The following is a 14703-nucleotide window of genomic DNA, read 5'->3' as shown; positions in this document are numbered from 1 at the left end:
TAAAATGGTGTGTGCATGTAAGTGATGCAATTTAACAGCAAAAGAAATGAAGCAAACGTAACAACAGAGACAATTAACACAAATACTGTATAAGATTAAGAAGATGATCCAAACGTTTGTTTAACAGCATATTAGTACTTTGCCAAATGTATGGAAATTCTTCTTCTTTTTTTTTTTAAAATTGTGTTTTCTGTTTGCTCAATATTTGCTTGGGTCTTGTGTTGGTCTTTCAACATCAGATTAAACTATTTGACCATCAGTCAAGGCCTCCTCTTTATTTGACTGAATGCTACAATGTCGAAAGAGGTGAATAGCGTTGTTTCCTGCCAGAGGGTGTAACCTTGCATGCGTGTGTGTGTGTGTGTGTGTGTACGTTGTGACATTTGAGAACATCATCATTTCCAGGTTTGGGACGTTTAATCACTTTCTGCCATTTTATGGACCAAACGATTAATGAAGAAAAGAATTAGATTATGAAATGAATCGTTAGCTGCAGCACTAAACCATAGCTGCATTTAACTGTGCATGGAAAGTAGTCGCGTGCATTTGTAAGTCTTATTAAGACGATACTTCAGTCTAAGTATAATCCCCTGGAACCATTGTCATAACACCAACCTCTATACTTTTGGCCTCTAAAGGAAATTCACATTAACGTAGTGATGGTTGCCCTGAAGCAGAGCACACACACACACACAGACAGACACACACAAAGTCATTTTTGCAGCGTCCCCTTATAATTTAAAACAAGCAGGCTCGGGGGGCTCTGCGGGCTAGACACAGATTACCTAGTAAAACAAATGCTTTAGCCCCTTGTCCAAGACTATCAAAACAGCCATTAGCATTTCCGCAGTTGGTAATCACCGGCGTTGAGAAAACAGGGAGGAAGTGCCCTCGGCTGGCTTCCCACACTGGGGCTTAAGCTGGCCAGTCACACATGTCGGGGATCTGTGCAAATAATCTCATCTATATTCACACACTCACATTCTCATGTGCAGACATACACACCCCAATAGGCTGAAAAAACACTCAAGGAGACATTTACGCACACACACACACACACACACACTCTGCTGTGTCACCAGATTTCAAGCTCTCAGGCTAATGGGAGACACGGCAGGGTCCCAGGGGCAGTAAGAAAACAATTAAGTCATCAGGATCAGCTCTGTGAAGGAGGGGAGGGAAAACAGCAACCATCATTTCAAGGGGGAAATAAGATTACAGCCAAACAATAGGGTCGTAACATATCAACACTGTAAGACTTACTTATTAATCCTTGAATGCCAAATTTGTGAAACTCAGACTGATACCCTGCACATATGCACACGGACTTTTAAATAAAGTAAAAGAAAAGCTGCAAAATCCTTTACTATATGATTTTTTTTTCTTTTGTGTTATTAAAAAGCTTTTTGTTAACATAGGATTGTTTCAAGAAATGTCTTCAAACCCCCCCAAAACAACTCTAAATGCTGTAGTAAATATGTCAGGCCCGTATGTGGCACTGTAATGCTGCAACACAAATGCACCCAAACCAGAGAAGAAACCGTGGACCATGTGCAAAAGTTTGATTTGCACAAGTATACATTGCAGTGTATAAAATCACAGAAACAGAGACGCTGAATAAGGACATAAAATAAAAATGAACATAAAGTGAACAGACCAAAGTGATACAAGAGAGAGGTTGGGCTACGACATTATCAATTCCCCAAAGGTCCCAAATTGTATTTGTTGAATGCACGACACTCACTTTGACTCTGGGACTGATTTCCAAAAATAGCATTAAGTTGTTATTGTGGATGAAAAGACAAAACACTACAAAAATGTTGCAGGTTCTACTTGATGTTTTGCTTTCATTCGCAACATATACCAATAATCTAAGGTTTCCCATGAATTGGAGTAGTTTGCCTGGAAAAGCCTTGCAAATATTGTACATGTAGAAAGCATGGCCTGCAGGGGGCACCTGCCTGTAATTGCATTGATAAATAAATAATTATACAAAATCTTCCCCAGTTTTCTCTGAAATGTACTTTCCTTTTCTATTACAAATAGAAACACATTTCCCTGGGGTGAAAATGCCCCTTTACTGACATAATCTGACACACATTTTGCAGAATTTTCCCAAACTTTTACCAAATATTCATGTGTATAGGTTTAAAAGAAAAGAAAAAAAGCATGCAATGAAGTTTTAATTGACTAACCAAACATTTCAGAGAATTAATCTCTTCAAATTGAGTTGTTGAAACACACACACGCACACACACACACACACTGTCACCTTCTCATCAAGTCCACAACTTCAAGTCTGCTGGGGGGGGGGGGCGTCTTTCATGTAGATTAATTACCTGATATCCACTACACAGAGTCAGGGAAAGGCTAAGCTCAGTATCACAAGATCACAGTTGTAGTATAGTGGAGGCAATTTCCATATTAAATGAGTTGTTTCACTGTGCCATGGATCAAGTCTGTTTCCTGTGTAATCAGAGGGTGATCTATTATTTCTCGTATGTGATTTTATTGAAGATGTTGAGATGCTGATTTAAAATAAAAAAAAAACTTTATGCGTTAGACTCAGCAAAATGTGTCTTTTATGATATGACTCATTTGTGCTGTCTCTATGTAACCCACATTTTTCAATGTTACAATGCCTCCTCTACGTTGGCATGGCTGTTAAGCAATGCATCCACTACAGTACAGTACAATATGTGTCTGAGAACACATATGCCGTGTTTCCATTATGGTTCGGTTCGGTCCAGTAGGGTATGGTATGGTGGTTTTGGAATGGTGAATCCCCTTGCGTTTTGACTGAGAACCAAACCTTTAGGTGGGATGTGGGCTGTGCCCAATGGTCACATCAGCGAGATATGTAACGAGACGTTGCGACGGCAATGAATGACAACATCGACTCTCTCTCGATCTCTGATGAAGTTCCACATCTGTGAAATCTAATCAAGATCACTCCCAAAATTGCTTGTGGTTCACATTCTATAAGAATGGCCTCAGTTATTAGGGTCCTCTCCTATGGTGGGAGATGGCTCCCACACAGGGACCCGCTCTTTATTTTAAGTTAGACTTAAAAACTTTAATTTTGATAAAACAGTTAGGGCTGACTGAGGGAAACATGAACTATCCCTTAGTTATGCTTGGGGTTGGCCTAGACTGCTGGGGAACCTCATGTGGTGCACTCCTGTGGTGTTCACTCTGCCACACTTGTTTTATGCATATTACATTAAGACATGACACTTTTTTCTTTGGTTTTACCTCTCAGTCCTCTGTCTCCTGCTGTCTGTCCTGCAGAATGAGCCATGGGTCCAGGGCTGTAGGATCCAGATCGAGTTGCAATACCATTATTATTAGTAATATTGTCAGTATTGATTTTTTAACTACAATTCATGCTACTGCTAGTATGAACAACACTATTATACTGTACTATAGAAAATGACAGTCTTTAGAACTATCCTGACAGAACAACTGTTATAACTGTTTAGGGACAGGCTCTACAGAAAGCAGACTGAACAGACAAACCAGCCAGGTGGTGTGTGTTTTGTATTTTGAAGTGGAAGCTTTCTATGATGAATGATGAAGAATAACTTACTTCTGGCATGTGCAATGTAATTCCCTGGTGTGCTTGGAAAAGGGAAGGATGAGCGTTGCAATCTGCAGTCTCACTGTTTTTTTTCCACACATTTTTCTATTCCTACACACTGGACCATTAAGATAGACCCAAAAGTGATGATTTGCATAATTGAGGGGTTTCATTACAGGATTCCAAGTTACTCTTAAATAAAGTTTTGTCATAGTTGAAATTTTTTTCCTTGTGGCTTCCAAGCAAGGTTGGGTGGTAAGTGTGGTGTCTAACTGTTGTCCTATGGTTGTTTGACAAGATAAACGTCTGAATTGACCTTCCCCATCCCCTCACACCATGGTACTGCTCCATTTCATGTTTCCTCCATATGTGTGTGTTTTTTTTCCTTTATTAGACATGTAGAATTATGTATGCTCTGTATATGTATGAAACCTATGCAGCAGCCTGGTGGTGGACAGGTGAATACTTCCCCTTACAACTCTCTCTGATTGTTATTATCATGTGTGTCCTCTGAGTGTGTGTGTGTGTGTGTGTTGTGTTTACAGTGAGTCCAATAAGATGCTTGAGCCATCTGTCCTCACCACAGTGGAAGTGATGAAGCTGTCAGACCAGCTCAGTGTGAACCCTTCCCCTCTCATCATCACTGCCATGTCAGTAATTAAAACCTGTGTGTGTGTGTGTGTGTGTGTGTTTGAGAATTCTTGGGTTTGTGTGCTTTTTGTTTTAATCTCTTTTTAACGGCATGAGTTTATTTTGTTACTAAGAAATGAAAGACATAGAACATAGAAAGTTATAGTTAGATATCAGACCAAAAATCTTCATAGGTTTTTTCTAGTGCTTTCTTTTTGGGATTAATGCACCAATCTCCCTTCGGCTGTTTGTGTTTATTCGTGCTGACAGGTAAATGCGTCACAGATGTGACATCACAGCAGGGGGCTGCTCTCCAAATCTGGTAACATGGCAGGGGAGGAGGAGCCGATGAAGGAATGGCGACAGGGCCATCGCTGCAAGTGACAGATATACTGTCGTACCTTCACCCTCTTCCTTTCTCACACACACCTGAGCAGGCAGCAGTGTGAATTTGCAGGTCCAGTAATGTTTGCTTGAGAGTGTTCAGCCGTTATATGTGGATTCAGGTGGAGCTGTTACTTCAGTGATGTAATTGATGTAATTGACTTTCAGCGTAAGCATGACAGACTGAATTCACAGCATGTGTTCAACAGACATAGGTTACATCTGTGCTTCTTCAACCCAAGATGAAAACTGTACTCACAGATGACAGTATGGTCCAAAACCCTCAAACATATATGCTGGAGTTACTTTTTAAAGCAACACAATATAATGTTTCAACCTTCAAATAATGTCTCTATTTATCTATTTATTTTGATGCTTTGACCTCTGTCAAAGTCTGAGCTGGTCTGCATTGTCTGCATTGATGCTTTGTAAGTTTCAGGTCATGGCCACAGATAAGAGAGAGTTGAAAAGAAAGAAAAGAAAGTAGGAGAGTATTCAAATAAGAGGCGAGAGAGATACTTGATCCAAGGGCAACCTGGTGCTTTTACTGTTGGACGAGTAAGTGTATGTGGCTTTGTCATCTATATCTAAAGCATTTGGCCTTGCTGTGCGTCTGCCGTACAGTACTGTGCAAACGTCTTAGGGCATCACCAGCTTTGTTGTTTTTATGTCAACTTATGTGAACAATGTTTTTTTCTTCACTTCTTCATCCAAACAGTAAAGTTTCAGTGACTGAAAGAAAGCACAAATAAACTTCATTTTTCACAGCAGATATTGGTTGACATGAAATAGTAGAACAAACACAGGTTTTACCGGTAACATTAATTAGGGTTCCACTCCAGGTTAAGAGAGCCAGGGTCTTACGATGGATGATGTCACAAAATCTACAGAAATGACCATCCTTTAACTTTAACAAGTTTTTAACAAACAAGAGGTAAACATAGAAGGTTAGATTTAAAGGGGACATATTACGCAAAATCAACTTTTTAACCATTTTAATACTTATATTTGGGACTCTGGGGGCCCTACCAGTCACCAAAGTGTGGAAAAAGAATACTCCGTCATGTTTTCGTGGTTCCCCTTAGTGTAAGTATAGGCGATAAAACACTCGATGTTGAATTCCCTGCGTTTATGACGTCAGCATGCGCATTTCACCGCGAATGTTACCGCCCCACCAGTAAGTTTACTTCGAGAGCTCCACCTTAGCTCCACCTTGTCCCTGCGAGAGTGCAGGCGAGGGAGGAAGAGCGGTATTATGTCAACGCAGAGGGACAAGTGTGCTGTTCGTGGCTGCACAGTGGAGCACAGTGTTTTACACAAACTTCCACAGAGGATTTGATATATGAAGCTAATGTGCCGGATAAAGTCAGCAAACGTGTGTTCGCACTAGACAGCGGTCGCCGTATTTAGTCAGGGGACGTATTTCACCGACGTACAAACACACACACGTTGTTAAGAAAAGGTCACATAGAGCTCATAACTGACCATTCTGACCCGTCCTAATTAAAAATATTTGTTCAGTACGTCCTCCATGAGTAACTTTACAGCGATCACTTGAGACCCATTCTAATGTCTGGTGTGATTGGATCACCCAGGTGTGGGCAGGGCCAACTTGTTACTGAAACCACATTGTGCACATATCAACTGGATACAGTCACCAATGACAAAACAAATGCCTTGTATTGTAAAAGCTTTACCTGACAATAAACCTGATTCACACCACAAAAGACGGGAGAATATGTTGAACGTGGACATACTGTTTCAACAGACAGCCACAGTCCCTTAGATATACAATGTACAATAAGTTAAACAAAAACTCTCTGGTAAAATGATATTAGAACAGGCGATATTGCAGTAAGATTGCAGTAAAAATATATAGAACTGCGTATTTTGTTGGATTAGAGTCACAGTCATCAGCTGTGACTATTCTTTCCTTGGTAGTGTCCTAAGAGAAACATTAAAATAAACCAGTCTAATATACTGTATGACAATTCTATAAGCTATACTAAAAAATTAAATAAAAAATAATTTAACTATAGACCTTTGTTGATTTAACATCAACACTGGCTCTCGGTTTTAAAACACAAACCTGTAGTCAGATTTATGTGCAACAGCCCACACACACACACACACACACACACACTTGCATGCACCTTCCCAGCCATTGTCATGTTGCACGTCCATGTTTGGTTTATGGGTTTTAGTGACCTACGGTGGGAATCTCTGTCTCAGGACCAACAAAAGACAAAGAAAGAAAGTGGCTGTTGTCATCTTCGGCCTCTGCGGTCATCTTTTGGTCAACATGTTATTTTCATTACTGGACATCAGCCAGCTGGTCCAGTCAGAAACAGAGACAGCAGCACACAGACAGTGGACACACACAGAAACAGCTCCCTGTCCAAAACAATAGCCATAAATATAGCAGCCTCTGGGAAAAAGAATACAAATGCAGCGTCCATCCCTGGACTGAGGAGCAACGCCCAGCCCTGCGTTTCCTGTTCTCTGAACCCCATGGAGAGAAGTGCAGACTCTTAAACTGCCTAACGTGACTCACAACGCAATCATCTGTACAGAGTTCATGGCTTGTTTTAACATGAAGTATTCATGGGAAAAATGGCCTAATATTTATAATAAATAGGACTTGCAGCTCTTGTTTCTCTGGGAGCTAAAAATGCTGATTAACTCTATTTTGGTGCAGGAAAGTCAATGTTTCACAAACGTCACTGTTTAGACGAAGAAGTGAAGATGTTCTTACTTGAGCATGCAATGATTTATTTTTTGAGCTTTTTGTTAATTTTTCCATGTGTCTCACTGGCAGCCATCTTTTTAGTGCCCATGTCTCATGATGCATTCCATTTGTAGCAGACACACTCAGAGCCACTGCTAAGCTTTTGGGGGCCCTAAGCATAATTGGACAGAGGACCCCCCGCCGCAACACAGTTGCACACAAAACCTTGAGAGTTCCACTCAAAACCTTTCATATGCTCCAAGACGCCACAATGGATTCCTGCTTTCGCGCACTTTGCATGACTTTTGTCCTCGCCTCATTCACGCGGAGGTCAGGTGCGCTTGGAGCTGTTATCAGGCTGCGGCTGCTGCATGACCTGCGCGCTGAGCTTCGGTCACTCTTGTGTCTGAGTTCTCATTGTACAAATGTATTCAAGTCAGTGCAGCGCAGTGTGGGCATGTGCAGTATTTTTCTATCGACCCCTCCCATTCCCAAGAAGCACATGCAGTTCACACACCCAGAATATGAACGCTGAATGCTACTTTGTATGCAAACAGTATTCTCTGTGGTTGCTGTTTGAGGAAAGAAAGAAAAAAAAGATTTCCTGTGCTACAAGCAGTGAAGTTTGTTTCAGGAAAACAGAAGAATAAGACAATTTCCCTCTGAAGACAAGCTGAAGTCTTGCCTTGTGTGTAGTAAAAAGGGAGCAGGGATGCAGTGGGAAGTGTGGGAAGGTATGATGGTGGGATTGGCAGGGGGCCCGGCGGATCTGTGGGGGTGGCAGTGTACTCTAACCTTTTTCCCTCAGTGGGTCACAGGTTCAAAGTCCAGGTGGCTCTGAAGCTGGACTGAGACCCAGATGCAGCGGCCACAGGAGTGACGCATCCACATGAGTGGAAATAGTTGTGTTTATGGTTTACATCTCAGCTGAGGCATCTCCCCAAATACAATCAGATTTTTTGGCTTTCTTCACGTTGTTGTGTCTCCTGTCAAACACCGACTCTGCAGCCAAGCTGCTCTGAGTGCAGGATATGCGTCTCTTAACTCATGAGAAATTTACTTATGACGTATTTACAGTGTCAGAACACATGGATTTAATACAAGACCGTAGACAGAGATCATATGATCTCCAGTTTATCTGAAAGTGCAAATTTTTCCATGTCATATTAAATTTTCACTGTCATGATTAATGTCAACAACAAACTAGTTCACCTTTCAGAACTTTGAAACATTGGTTAAGCATCTATAGCTGAATGCTGGTATTTGCTTTAAAATTTTACTTATGAAACTGTATTGTGTAAATGCAGACTATATTGTGTATTTGATGAAAAGCCCACAGCATTGGGCAGAAATGTATAAACAGTCAATTCGGCTCACGATTACACATCTAACTTAAAATGCCCATTTACACCTCTTTATGTCATATGTTCATTTCAAATGTTTTTCGTCTCATTAGCATGCAAAAAAACTGTTGCATCGCTAATCACTGGCCTATTTTCGAGAAGGAAATCAACCAGGACTCAAAACTCAAAGGTCAAGGCTTAGGACTTCATTAAAGAGACTTGAGACTTACTTTGAACTTGTAAAACATAGACTTGATTCTATTTCTAGATTCTGACACAGCTCAGTATTGGAAACATTTGCCTAATTAGAAATGCTGTGGAGGCCCCCTTCATTAGAAACCTGCACTGATGTCACAGAAAATGCTACTCACTCCCCTGCACTTATACAGTCTCATCTGACCAGTGGATCATTCATATCTAAAGAGAAATAGAGTCTGATCTAAGGCACTGCAGCCTCATTCACGGTCTCTTCTGACTGAACCATAAATTTCACCTAACATATTTCGATCATCTCTCACTAATAATGGCTGACTGTGTCCAGTGTTAATTAGTGACCATAGAGATCACTAGAGATCCACTGCAGGGGATCACCATCTACCATCTGCTGCTGTCAGTCACACACATATTTACAAAGGACGAACATGCCTGCTGACATTCCTGCCTCCTCACCTTTACTACCAGCAGTTACCAGTTACCATGGTAAATCTCAATCCGAACACACTGTTTACATATTCTGCCCCAACACGAGATGATGATAGTTTGAAGCTGTGAGTTGTTATGGCAGATCCAGCACTGTGGTAAAAACTCTTAAACCCTTCAGATGCCTAGCACTGCCCTCTTGACATTCTTGTCTGTAAGCAGCCTTCATTTGACAACACTGCGAGTTATGCCCAAGATATACTGCTGTTCTCATTCCACTTAGCTTCAGTGTTAAAATGAAGTGTTATTTCAGTATCACATGAAGGAAATAATATATTCATATACTGTATATATATATATATATATATATATATATATATATATATATATATATATATATATATATATGTATATATATGTATATATACATATATATATATATATATGTCCATATATGTCCACTCATATTTCCTCTAAATAGAACATGATTTACAAACTTGACATCATGTTTTATTGAAGAAGAGAGGAAACTATTCAATTAAATTAAACTTTATTTGTATAGTGCCAAATCATAACATACATTATATCAAGCCACTGTACAAAGACAACATCATGGAGAGCAGAGAAACCCAACAATTCATACAATGAGCAAATAGGCATCAGTGGAGAGAAAAAACTCCCATTTAACAGAAAGAAATCTCTGACAGAACCAGACTCAAAGATGTGCAGTCATCTGCCTTGACCGGTTGGGGTCAAAGGAAAATGGGGGATAGAGGAGAGGTGGGGGACAGAAAGGGGGGAGAGAAAGGACAAGAGGGAGTTGAGGTAGAGACAGAAGAGAGAGAGAGACCAGGAGCAGATACACAATTGTATCAAGTTTTAAGTTTATACAGCACAGCTCTGAGTCAGTGATGACATGTTTATAGAACTACAATGTCATTTAAAAAAAGCAGCAGCAGAGATTGTTGACAAAAAATATACTGATAACAACTTAAATTATAGCATAATAATAATGGTGATGATATGTATGATAATAATAGTAGTAGCCTCGAAACTGGATCTGGATCCTGCAACCTGCAAGATGAGGACACAGAAAGAGAGAGAGGAAAGGAAGGAAAGACACTAACTAGGGAGAGAGAAAACAAGGTTAATGACATATAATAAAGTCATATTCATACCCTGAGTGTGAGAGCATGAGTGTGAGTGCACCACAGGAAATTCCCCCAGCAGTCTAGGTATATAGCAGCATAACTAGGAGCTGGTCCAGGTTTCCCTGAGCCGCTCTAACTAAAAGTTTTATCAAAAAGGAAAGTTTTAAGTCTAACTTTAAAACAGAGAGAGTGTTTGCCTCCTGAACTGTCATTGGGAGCTGGTTCCACAGGAGAGGAGCCTGGTAAACTGAAGGGTAACGAGTGATTGCAACATTAACTCCTCAGGAAAATGTTGAGCGATATTAATCAAGTCAGAAGTAGAAGTTCATTCTTCAATAAACTTCCATTCAAATAGACTATGTCAACATGTTATATATGGTCTATGGTCTGGCTTTATGGAGTAGTGCATGGATAGGGTCATAAGGTTATGAGGTCATAAGGTATGAGGTTTAGGCAGAGAAGGGTAAGAACTACATTAAAATCCTTTACTGTATCGGTCACGGGGGTCAGACAGTGGAACAATCTGGATGAGGAAATCAGCAAAACTGAGTGTATTTAAAAAGAAGTATGTAGAGATGACTATTAATCGATACAGAATGACACGGAAAGAAAGTATGACAAAGGTCAGGGACAGAAATCTGTAGACACTGTGGGAAACAGTGCGACGGCGCGATGGAACATCATGGACACATGTACAGACACACATGGAGTCTGAGTTGACTGTCTAGAGCTAGACTATATCTCTGAGTGCTACCGGATGCTAAAACATTTTTTCTTTGTCAAAATGTCATTAAAAGAAAAAAAAAAGATGATGAGGAGATGAAATATATGATGATAATGGGGGCGGGACTAGTTAAGCTTTGCTTCTCCCCCTTTCCCTTTCGGTTATGTATATTGTGTGAACTGCAATGTTATGTGATGACTGATCTAAATGTCAATGAAATAAATAAATAAATAAATAAATAAATAAATAAGCCAGTTGGGACCCAAAAATAAAGAAATCATTGTCGGATATGGGTTAGGTTCAGTCACGCCAATTGACGTGATCATTTCAAGTTCTTTTACTGAAACATAAAGTAAAAGATGGTAAATTCAAGTGTGTTAAAAAAAAAAACTTTAACTGCTCTAGTGAAACTATGAGGTAAACATTGAAAAAAGTAGATCATTAAAGAGTAAAAATAACTAATAAATAATAAGTAGAAACTGATGAGTGACTGAACTCATGTTTCTATTTAGAATGGGGGTTTGGGGGTTCCTATACGACAGGACAGTGAATGCAACACACAGGCTTTTGAAGTCATCCACGGTGGATGTAATGATTTTCCTCCACATCAACTCAAATTAAACCACCATGATTGGACAATTAGAAGAACTGATGGTCGTTGATGGTGAATCTGAAATATTATTATACTCATAAGTGCTGGTGATAAGTCATGACGTGTGTGACTTGTTGAATGCATGTGTGTTCATCATGCGTTTAGAAGTTGTGCAGCAAATTAAGGTAGGGAAAATAGGAGGGTGGAGGTGTCGAGTGTTCACAGTTTTCAGAGAGTTTTAAACCAAAGGTTTTTGAAACTTCTGTGTCTATTGGAACCTCTATTGGAAGCTGTTGGACAACTCAACGTGTTTGCTGACCATGACATCCAAAGCTGACAGTACATACACACCAGTACTCTCACCCCCTAATGCCCATTCATGAGAATGCAGGTTTCAGGCACAAGAGCAGGAGGCCTTCTTTTAAAATAAACTGTTTGTAAAGTGAAGTTTTGAGTTTTACCCTGCTTGACTTGTGAGCAATGATCACTGCTGACAACTTCATCAATGATGGAGTGTCATGATAAAGACATGACAGATGAGCAGCTTTATCAAGGCTGCAACAGCGCTGCTATTTATTGCATTCGATTCTCATGGTGTGAAACTGCAGCTGTTCTTTGATACAGTAATTCATACGAGACATTCAGTCATTGCAGGAAACTGATGAGGTTGTAACTCCCAATTAAGTTGTAATCTTGCAAACACAGCTGCTTTTACTCACATTACCTGGCATTAAATCACATCATTGATTTACTCTGTGGTGATAATGGAGTTTTTCCCTCCACATCATCAATCCTTTGACTTTGGGTGGCACTGAGAAAATTAGGAAAGAGATAGAGAGAACACAAGAGAAGAGACTGATAGATAAGGAAAGGGGGAAGTAGAGAAATATGACAGAAGAGAAAAAACTACCAAAGCGCAACAGCAGGAAGAGGCCGAGAGTGAAATACTTAAAAACAAAAAAGAAACGTGAGAAAAGAGTGGGGAAGTAAGAACTGATGATAGATGATGCAAGAAGGAGGGATTTGTGGGTAAAGGAAGACAAGTAGAGGAGCAGAGAAGAAGAGCTTCAATCGATACAGGCGAGGATCAATCCGCTTTTTAGTGGGGAAGACTGATCGAGGTAGGGTCGAGAAGGGTCGTTCATCACAACACACACACCTCTGACTGAAGAAAAGTTTGGAGGCTTGACTCTTCACAGAACCAGTGAGCTCGTAAACCGGTCTCCGAGATCTATGTCAGACTTGAACATTTCTTCAAATTACAGATATGTGTATGCTCAAGTTTCTCAACCAAAATGACGTTAATGACTACGGCCCTATCCACACAGAATCCACACACACACACTGCACATAAACTGGCTAGCCCACTGTTGCAGGGGACGAAAAGAGGAGCCGAGTGCATAAGCCTCCTCTGCCAGTACATAGCCTCTCCACTGCCAAGAACTTGTACATGCCTCCTTGCGGCCACACACGGTAACTGGCACCCCGTGGTACCAGGCTAAGTTGTACGGGATGTCGGAGTAGCAGGGGACCCCAGAGACGTGGTATGCAGGCCCACTAGTAAGTGGACATGCCCTGCTGCCTGTCAACCTCTGCCCCTATGGGTAAATAGTGAAGACCTCAACGGCAGACCAGGCCGAAGATGGCAGCAGTGAGAAGCACCACAACGGCTGAGAAAGCAGATCTCCAACAGAGAAGGATCTCCAGTCGTCTTGGATGCCATGCCACTGGATCCAGATCCCTCTCTGCCAAGGACCGTGTGGTGGCTGAACGACCCGGAAGACGAACAGCCATCATATCCAGGGAACTGAAAAGTTTCTGAATTGACATCGCAGAGCTCTCTGAAAACCGTCTAGCTGATGAAGGGCAGCTGAAGGAGGAAAAAGGAGGCTATACTTTTGTCTGGAAAGGAAAGCCTGTTGATGAACCACAAATCCATGGTGTGGGTTTTGCTATTAAGAACAGCCTCATCAACAACCTTCATGAAATTCCTGTGGGCATCAGTGAGCACCTAATGACCATACGTCTGATGCTTGCAAGCAGTCAGATGGCCACTGTTATTAGTGCTTACGCCCCAACACTCATCAAGGAAACCTTCAATGCTGACCTGAACAAAATTCTATCCAAAGTCCCCAGGGAGGATAAGCTAATCCTTCTTGGAGACTTTAACGCCAGAGTAGGGCAAAACTACATCTATGGAGAGGCACGCTGGGGAAAGAAGGGGTCAGAAACACTAACTCCAATGGCTTACTGCTATTAATGAAGTGCTCCGAACACACTCTTCCATCAGAAGAACATGTTCAAGACATCTATAATGCATCCCCGCTCTAAACACTGGCATCTCATTGACTATGTCATTGTGCACTCCCAAGACTGCTGCGATGTGCTCAACACAAGAGCAATGATTTGTGCTGATGATGACTCACCACCGCCTCATTCTCTCCACCATGTCTATCCGCCTGATGCACAAAAGAAGGCAGCAGAATAGACAGACCCTTCCAAGGCTAAACATTGAGCGACTGGGAGAAACCACCTACTGACAACAGCTGCAGGCAGCCCTCAGCGCAGGTTTGCCAGATCAGTATCCACAGGACATTGAAAAGCATTGGGAAATATGGCTGATCCCTCCCACCCCGGTCAGAAACTTTTTGAGTCACTCCCCTCTGGCAGGAGGCTGCGGTCCATCAGGACCAGAACCTCACGCCACAAGAACAGTTTTTTCCCGTCTGCTACTAGCCTTATCAACAAGGCCTGCAGCCCCCCCCTGACACTCTGACTCCTCACACTCCTCCTCTGCCTCTACATGTCACATTATCATTACATCTTTTTTATGCGTTACATTAACGTCATTACTGTGAACTTTTGCACCTGGTGAATATTTCACTGTTACTCACTTCTGCCCAGCTGTACTGCTCTTTCTGTAGTGCTCTTT

General features: G+C 41.2%; 1 pseudogene; it reads left to right on the top strand.

The window, feature by feature from the left end:
- Window positions 1-13413: 13413 nt before the first annotated feature.
- LOC131455021 (craniofacial development protein 2-like) lies at window positions 13414-14259 on the top strand (annotated as a pseudogene).
- The last annotated feature ends 444 nt before the right edge of the window (window positions 14260-14703 follow it).

The sequence above is a fragment of the Solea solea genome, chromosome 2 (assembly GCF_958295425.1).
Source record: "Solea solea chromosome 2, fSolSol10.1, whole genome shotgun sequence".
NCBI lineage: Eukaryota > Metazoa > Chordata > Actinopteri > Pleuronectiformes > Soleidae > Solea > Solea solea.
The sequence above is the reverse complement of the archived record's forward strand: the minus strand, read 5'-3'. Positions and strand labels throughout refer to the sequence as shown.